The sequence below is a fragment of the Electrona antarctica genome, assembly GCF_951216825.1.
Source record: "Electrona antarctica genome assembly, chromosome: 18".
Classification (NCBI taxonomy): Eukaryota; Metazoa; Chordata; class Actinopteri; order Myctophiformes; family Myctophidae; genus Electrona; species Electrona antarctica.
The window spans coordinates 3,836,585-3,844,064 of NC_136799.1; positions in this window are offsets into that span (position 1 = coordinate 3,836,585).

The window sequence follows — 7,480 nt, forward strand, 5'->3', positions numbered from 1 at the left end:
ACATAAGGCCTCGATCCCTTCGCTGACGCCTGCAGGTCAAGAGGTCAAAGCAAGCAAGGTCCAGGAAGTGGCTGAAATGATGAATTGATTGGATGAATCAATCAATGAATGAATGAATGATGCCACTGATGGAAACGTGTGCAGATACGTCTGTCTGTCTGTCTGTCTGTCTGTCTGTCTGTCTGTCTGTCTGTCTGTCTGTCTGTCTGTCTGACAGTCAGACATCTGTGCAATAGCGAGGTCCGACATCCCCCCATCTGAAGCACTATCACAGATCAAATCCAGCCATTCACAGTACGGGGAAGTGCTGCGGTATATCGTTGCTTTCGGGTGGAAACCCTGTATGTCCAAAACTTTTACTTTTCAGGAAATGGAGGAGAAGTTATTTATATTTAGTCACAAGCTCTTGTTGATACTTTTCATTAGTTCAGTATTTATTAAAAAAGAATCCCAGACTCACTTTCCAGCCCAAGCTCGTGGATTGGTCATTTTTGCAACATTATTTTGGCCAAAACGTTTGAGGCCTTTAAAAAAGGTTGAAATGTGGATATTTGATGAATTGTAGAGAAGACACTGGAGCAGCTCGGACAAATTGAAGCCTCTTTTTATTAAGGTAATAAATACGAGTAATGTCTGATGTTTCTATGCTACTGCCTCTTCCTCGGTGTCCTGTTCCTGTGATACACACAGTGCTTGTAGGTTCTATGCTACTGCCTCTTCCTCTGTGTCCTGTTCCTGTGATACACACCGTGCTTGTAGGTTCTATGCTACTGCCTCTTCCTCTGTGTCCTGTTCCTGTGATACACACAGTGCTTGTAGTTTCTATGCTACTGCCTCTTCCTCGGTGTCCTGTTCCTGTGATACACACAGTGCTTGTAGTTTCTATGCTACTGCCTCTTCCTCTGTGTCCTGTTCCTGTGATACACACCGTGCTTGTAGTTTCTATGCTACTGCCTCTTCCTCTGTGTCCTGTTCCTGTGATACACACAGTGCTTGTAGTTTCTATGCTACTGCCTCTTCCTCGGTGTCCTGTTCCTGTGATACACACAGTGCTTGTAGTTTCTATGCTACTGCCTCTTCCTCGGTGTCCTGTTCCTGTGATACACACAGTGCTTGTAGGTTCTATGCTACTGCCTCTTCCTCTGTGTCCTGTTCCTGTGATACACACCGTGCTTGTAGGTTCTATGCTACTGCCTCTTCCTCTGTGTCCTGTTCCTGTGATACACACAGTGCTTGTAGTTTCTATGCTACTGCCTCTTCCTCGGTGTCCTGTTCCTGTGATACACACAGTGCTTGTAGTTTCTATGCTACTGCCTCTTCCTCTGTGTCCTGTTCCTGTGATACACACCGTGCTTGTAGTTTCTATGCTACTGCCTCTTCCTCGGTGTCCTGTTCCTGTGATACACACAGTGCTTGTAGTTTCTATGCTACTGCCTCTTCCTCTGTGTCCTGTTCCTGTGATACACACCGTGCTTGTAGTTTCTATGCTACTGCCTCTTCCTCTGTGTCCTGTTCCTGTGATACACACCGTGCTTGTAGTTTCTATGCTACTGCCTCTTCCTCTGTGTCCTGTTCCTGTGATACACACCGTGCTTGTAGTTTCTATGCTACTGCCTCTTCCTCTGTGTCCTGTTCCTGTGATACACACAGTGCTTGTAGTTTCTATGCTACTGCCTCTTCCTCGGTGTCCTGTTCCTGTGATACACACAGTGCTTGTAGTTTCTATGCTACTGCCTCTTCCTCGGTGTCCTGTTCCTGTGATACACACAGTGCTTGTAGTTTCTATGCTACTGCCTCTTCCTCTGTGTCCTGTTCCTGTGATACACACAGTGCTTGTAGTTTCTATGCTACTGCCTCTTCCTCTGTGTCCTGTTCCTGTGATACACACAGTGCTTGTAGTTTCTATGCTACTGCCTCTTCCTCGGTGTCCTGTTCCTGTGATACACACAGTGCTTGTAGTTTCTATGCTACTGCCTCTTCCTCTGTGTCCTGTTCCTGTGATACACACAGTGCTTGTAGTTTCTATGCTACTGCCTCTTCCTCTGTGTCCTGTTCCTGTGATACACACAGTGCTTGTAGTTTCTATGCTACTGCCTCTTCCTCTGTGTCCTGTTCCTGTGATACACACAGTGCTTGTAGTTTCTATGCTACTGCCTCTTCCTCTGTGTCCTGTTCCTGTGATACACACAGTGCTTGTAGTTTCTATGCTACTGCCTCTTCCTCGGTGTCCTGTTCCTGTGATACACACAGTGCTTGTAGTTTCTATGCTACTGCCTCTTCCTCGGTGTCCTGTTCCTGTGATACACACAGTGCTTGTAGTTTCTATGCTACTGCCTCTTCCTCTGTGTCCTGTTCCTGTGATACACACAGTGCTTGTAGTTTCTATGCTACTGCCTCTTCCTCGGTGTCCTGTTCCTGTGATACACACAGTGCTTGTAGTTTCTATGCTACTGCCTCTTCCTCGGTGTCCTGTTCCTGTGATACACACAGTGCTTGTAGTTTCTATGCTACTGCCTCTTCCTCGGTGTCCTGTTCCTGTGATACACACAGTGCTTGTAGTTTCTATGCTACTGCCTCTTCCTCTGTGTCCTGTTCCTGTGATACACACAGTGCTTGTAGTTTCTATGCTACTGCCTCTTCCTCGGTGTCCTGTTCCTGTGATACACACAGTGCTTGTAGTTTCTATGCTACTGCCTCTTCCTCGGTGTCCTGTTCCTGTGACGCACACCGTGCTTGCCTCGTTGGGATGTCAGTAGACTCCCAGGGGGCAGTATTATGCGTGTCTTAAGTACCAGGTCTTATTACTTAACTTAAGACCTGGAGGCGTGATCAATGCCATTTGGCAGCATTGGCCACGCCGCCAGGTCAAACAGCATAAGGAGCGATACAGAATCCTTACTATTATCAGACACATAGGAGCGTCTAGGTTCATTCATTTTGAAATGGAAACCAAAATGATTAATTCCTTATTGTGGAAAGCTGTTAACTATGTTCCTATGAGGCCTTCTTTCATTCTTATTTAACCGCAGTAAAACTATGCCTCAACCCTAACCCTATTCCTAAACGTATAACCTCAGGAAAACAATGCCTAAACCTAAACTTATTCCTATACCTTATCCTCGCGAGTGTGTTTTGGGGCGAGCATTCCGGTTACCGATGCAGAGAAGTGAAGTTTGATGCTCTGTCGCTGGAGAGGAGAGGAGAGGAGAGGAGAGGAGCGCAACAGCGCATCTTTACCATAGAAATGCATGGCAGACTGGCACTGCCAGCTAAATGCAAAAATGCTTTATGTGAATAGAGGTTATGCAGGAAGTGAACACCTACTGAGTGGCAAAAAACAACTTCCTGGCCTTGACAGCCCATACATCCAAACAGAAACGTCCTATCTGATTGCATTAAACAATGTTAAACTCACCGGCATTGCAGATAGAAGGAGGATAATTCAAGCTTTCCGTACAGCTGCAAAGTTTTTGCATACACATTATTATGAGTGTCACATTTTGGAAGCGCTCGTTTTCAATAACGCAACGTCCTGCTGCCTCCTGCATTATGTGCAATTTAGAAACGGGTGGTGCACCGGACCGTCCAACGAGTGGTGCGCCGGACCATCCAACGAGTGGTGCGCCGGACCGTCCAACGAGTGGTGCGCCGGACCGTCCAACGAGTGGTGCGCCGGACCATCCAACGGGTGGTGCGCCGGACCGTCCAACGAGTGGTGCGCCGGACCATCCAACGGGTGGTGCGCCGGACCATCCAACGGGTGGTGCGCCGGACCATCCAACGAGTGCTCATGCTGCTCTGTGTTTTGCCACTCAGTCTAGATGTGGGGGCGTGTCCCGGTGGAAAAGTGATGCATGCACATTGTGCATACTCTAGTGTTTAGATTAACATACTCTCTAGGGCCCTTCAGTGTGGGGATAACATACTCTCTAGGGCCCTTCAGTGTGGGGATAACATACTCTCTAGGGCCCTTCAGTGTGGGGATAACATACTCTCTAGGGCCCTTCAGTGTGGGGATAACATACTCTCTAGGGCCCTTCAGTGTGGGGATAACATACTCTCTAGGGCCCTTCAGTGTGGGGATAACATACTCTCTAGGGCTCTTCAGTGTGGGGATAACATACTCTCTAGGGCTCTTCAGTGTGCAGATAACATACTCTCTAGGGCCCTTCAGTGTGGGGATAACATACTCTCTAGGGCCCTTCAGTGTGGGGATAACATACTCTCTAGGGCCCTTCAGTGTGGGGATAACATACTCTCTAGGGCCCTTTAGTGTGGGGATAACATACTCTCTAGGGCCCTTCAGTGTGGGGATAACATACTCTCTAGGGCCCTTCAGTGTGGGGATAACATACTCTCTAGGGCCCTTCAGTTAGGGGATAACATACTCTAGGGCCCTTCAGTGTGGGGATAACATACTCTCTAGGGCCCTTCAGTGTGGGGATAACATACTCTCTAGGGCCCTTCAGTGTGGGGATAACATACTCTCTAGTGTTGGGCATGCCACTGTGCACAGCAGTCTATTGCTTCCGTCCTGAATTTGAACTGCGTCCTCATGAACAACACAGGTATGCATGAAAATGGGTTCATCATACCAGAGAGTTTTATGGACGAATTAACGAATGTCGAAATGTATTTGGTTTAGATTTTTTTTTCTTCTTTTTTTTCAAAGGGGCTGTTACAGTAGCCTGGCTAATAAGCCAGACTAATATCACACAACACTGTCGCGGTATATTAGTCTGGGCTGGCTCCACTTGGATTTCATTTCCCGGGGGGCGGGTTCAAACATTTTCTCTTTGACGCAATTGGTCAGAGCTACTGTCAGTCAAAAGTCTCAAGCATTGAACGTCACTGTACCAAAGCCCGCCCATATTGCATACCGTGTCCCGATTGGTCCGACCTGTTCTCGGTTGTAGGAAAGAGGCGTGCTACTGAGCCTCGCCAGACCGTAATCCGCTGGTAGGTAATTTTTTTTTGCCAACGGCTGATTCGGTCTGGTTTATTAACCAGGCTACTGTTACAGTAGGTATACCTTTCTGTTTATTTGTTTTGTTACCTGCTCTAAGCTGTAGTTGTTTTAAGAGAAATGATTACAGCGGTGTTTGGTAGTAAGGGCGTAAATTTGCTGAGTCATATTGACTTACATTTGGAGCCGGGGTTCTGTAGATGGGCGGTTCTCAACGCGGGGTCCGGGGAGCTAATTGATTGATACCAGTACTTAAGTTAGAAACCAAACCTGGACCATTACATGTCTAACTCTGAGAGAGTGCAAATGCCCTTACGGGTCACACACTCAAGAGTGGTGGTCCGTGGCCTTAATCCCAAACCGCACCAATGATTCGCCAATTGCAACCAAAATTTGGTTGCAATTGGTGAATTTAATGGTTGCGAGTATAGTTTCATGTAGTTGCAAGCAACCACAGTGCCGGCCCGCCGTATACGTGAACTATAGGCGACCACCTAGGGTCCCGGGAGTTGCTAGAGGTCCCCTGAACATGTCATGTGGACTTTCCGTTCCTGGTCTCGGGTCTAAAAGGGTTAAAGTTGGACCCGTTCCATAGAAGTTATATTAATGAACCTGTCTAACCACCTGCCATGAGGAACCATGCACCATAGTTACCTGTCTAACCACCTGCCATGAGGAACCATGCACCATAGTTATATTAATGAACCTGTCTAACCACCTGCCATGAGGAACCAGTTATATTAATGAACCTGTCTAACCACCTGCCATGAGGAACCAGTTATATTAATGAACCTGTCTAACCACCTGCCATGAGGAACCATGCACCATAGTTACCTGTCTAACCACCTGCCATGAGGAACCATGCACCATAGTTACCTGTCTAACCACCTGCCATGAGGAACCATGCACCATAGTTACCTGTCTAACCACCTGCCATGAGGAACCATGCACCATAGTTACCTCTAACCACCTGCCATGAGGAACCATGCACCATAGTTCTATTAATGAACCTGTCTAACCACCTGCCATGAGGAAACATGCACCATAGTTCTATTAATGAACCTGTCTAACCACCTGCCATGAGGAACCATGCACCATAGTTACCTGTCTAACCACCTGCCATGAGGAACCATGCACCATAGTTACCTCTAACCACCTGCCATGAGGAACCATGCACCATAGTTCTATTAATGAACCTGTCTAACCACCTGCCATGAGGAACCATGCACCATAGTTACCGCAGTCACACTCCTGGATTGTCATACACACAGACCAGCATCTAAAATTATAAAGTATGATTCTTTCACTCATACGTATAACAAATTAATATATATGTGGACCACGCCAACTGTTCTATACACATCCCATGGAAGGTACTGTGTTATTATTCTTATTTATAATGGAGTCAACATGAATGATTGAACATGATTTATAAATAATGTCTGCCTTAATTTGACTGTATTTGACTTTGTAATGAATGTAATGTTGACATCTTGTGTTGACACTGAATGACAACTAAACGACACAGTTGGGCTCACTCGTGTGTGTGTGTGTGTGTGTGTGTGTGTGGGGGGGTGGGTGGGTGTGTGTATAGGTGCAGACTATTTGTCTTTATATTTGGCAGCCTAGGGCATATGCACAGACTGGTTAGAGGGTTCCAACAACTTGGGATGCCCAAAAAGGAGGCAAAAAGGCTGGCAAAGTATTGTGGTGTCTCTGCTATAATTGGCAGCCGTCATATATGGCAGAGACGCTGTTACTTATACCCGTAGAGTACTGAGTGACATGCCTGTTACTTATACCCATAGAGTACTGAGTGACATGCCTGTTACTTATACCCATAGAGTACTGAGTGACATGCCTGTTACTTATACCCATAGAGTACTGAGTGACATGCCTGTTACTTATACCCATAGAGTACTGAGTGACATGCCTGTTACTTATACCCATAGAGTACTGAGTGACATGCCTGTTCCTTATACCCATAGAGTACTGAGTGACATGCCTGTTGTATCATGAAAACACATGCCATGACTTTGCAGATGTAACTTTAATGCACCTATAATATTTGTGTCCTTGTATGCATATCCTTTGTGTGGACATAAATAAATGGTTAAAGTGTGTGTGTGTGTGTGTGTGTGCGATGCATATTACAGAAGTGATATTAGTATGATAGTGTCGCTACACGAGGCTAGGCAAAGTCAAAGAGTTAACATTGCATGATTTAATTTGTTCAATGTTAACAACACAATGTTAACAACACAATGTTAACAACACAACACTGGGAAGTGTTTGCTTGTAGATCTGCTAGATTTATATACCCTATGAATATATATATAGACTAGAGAGAGGTGTGGGGGGGGGGGGGGGCACAATAGTGGAATAAAAAGTACAATATTTGCCTCAGAGATGTAGTTATAGTCGGGTGGAAGTGAAAATGTCGAAGAAAGGAAAGGAAATACAATAATGTGTGTGTGTGTGTGTGTGTGTGAGAGAGCGAGAGTGTGTGAGTGC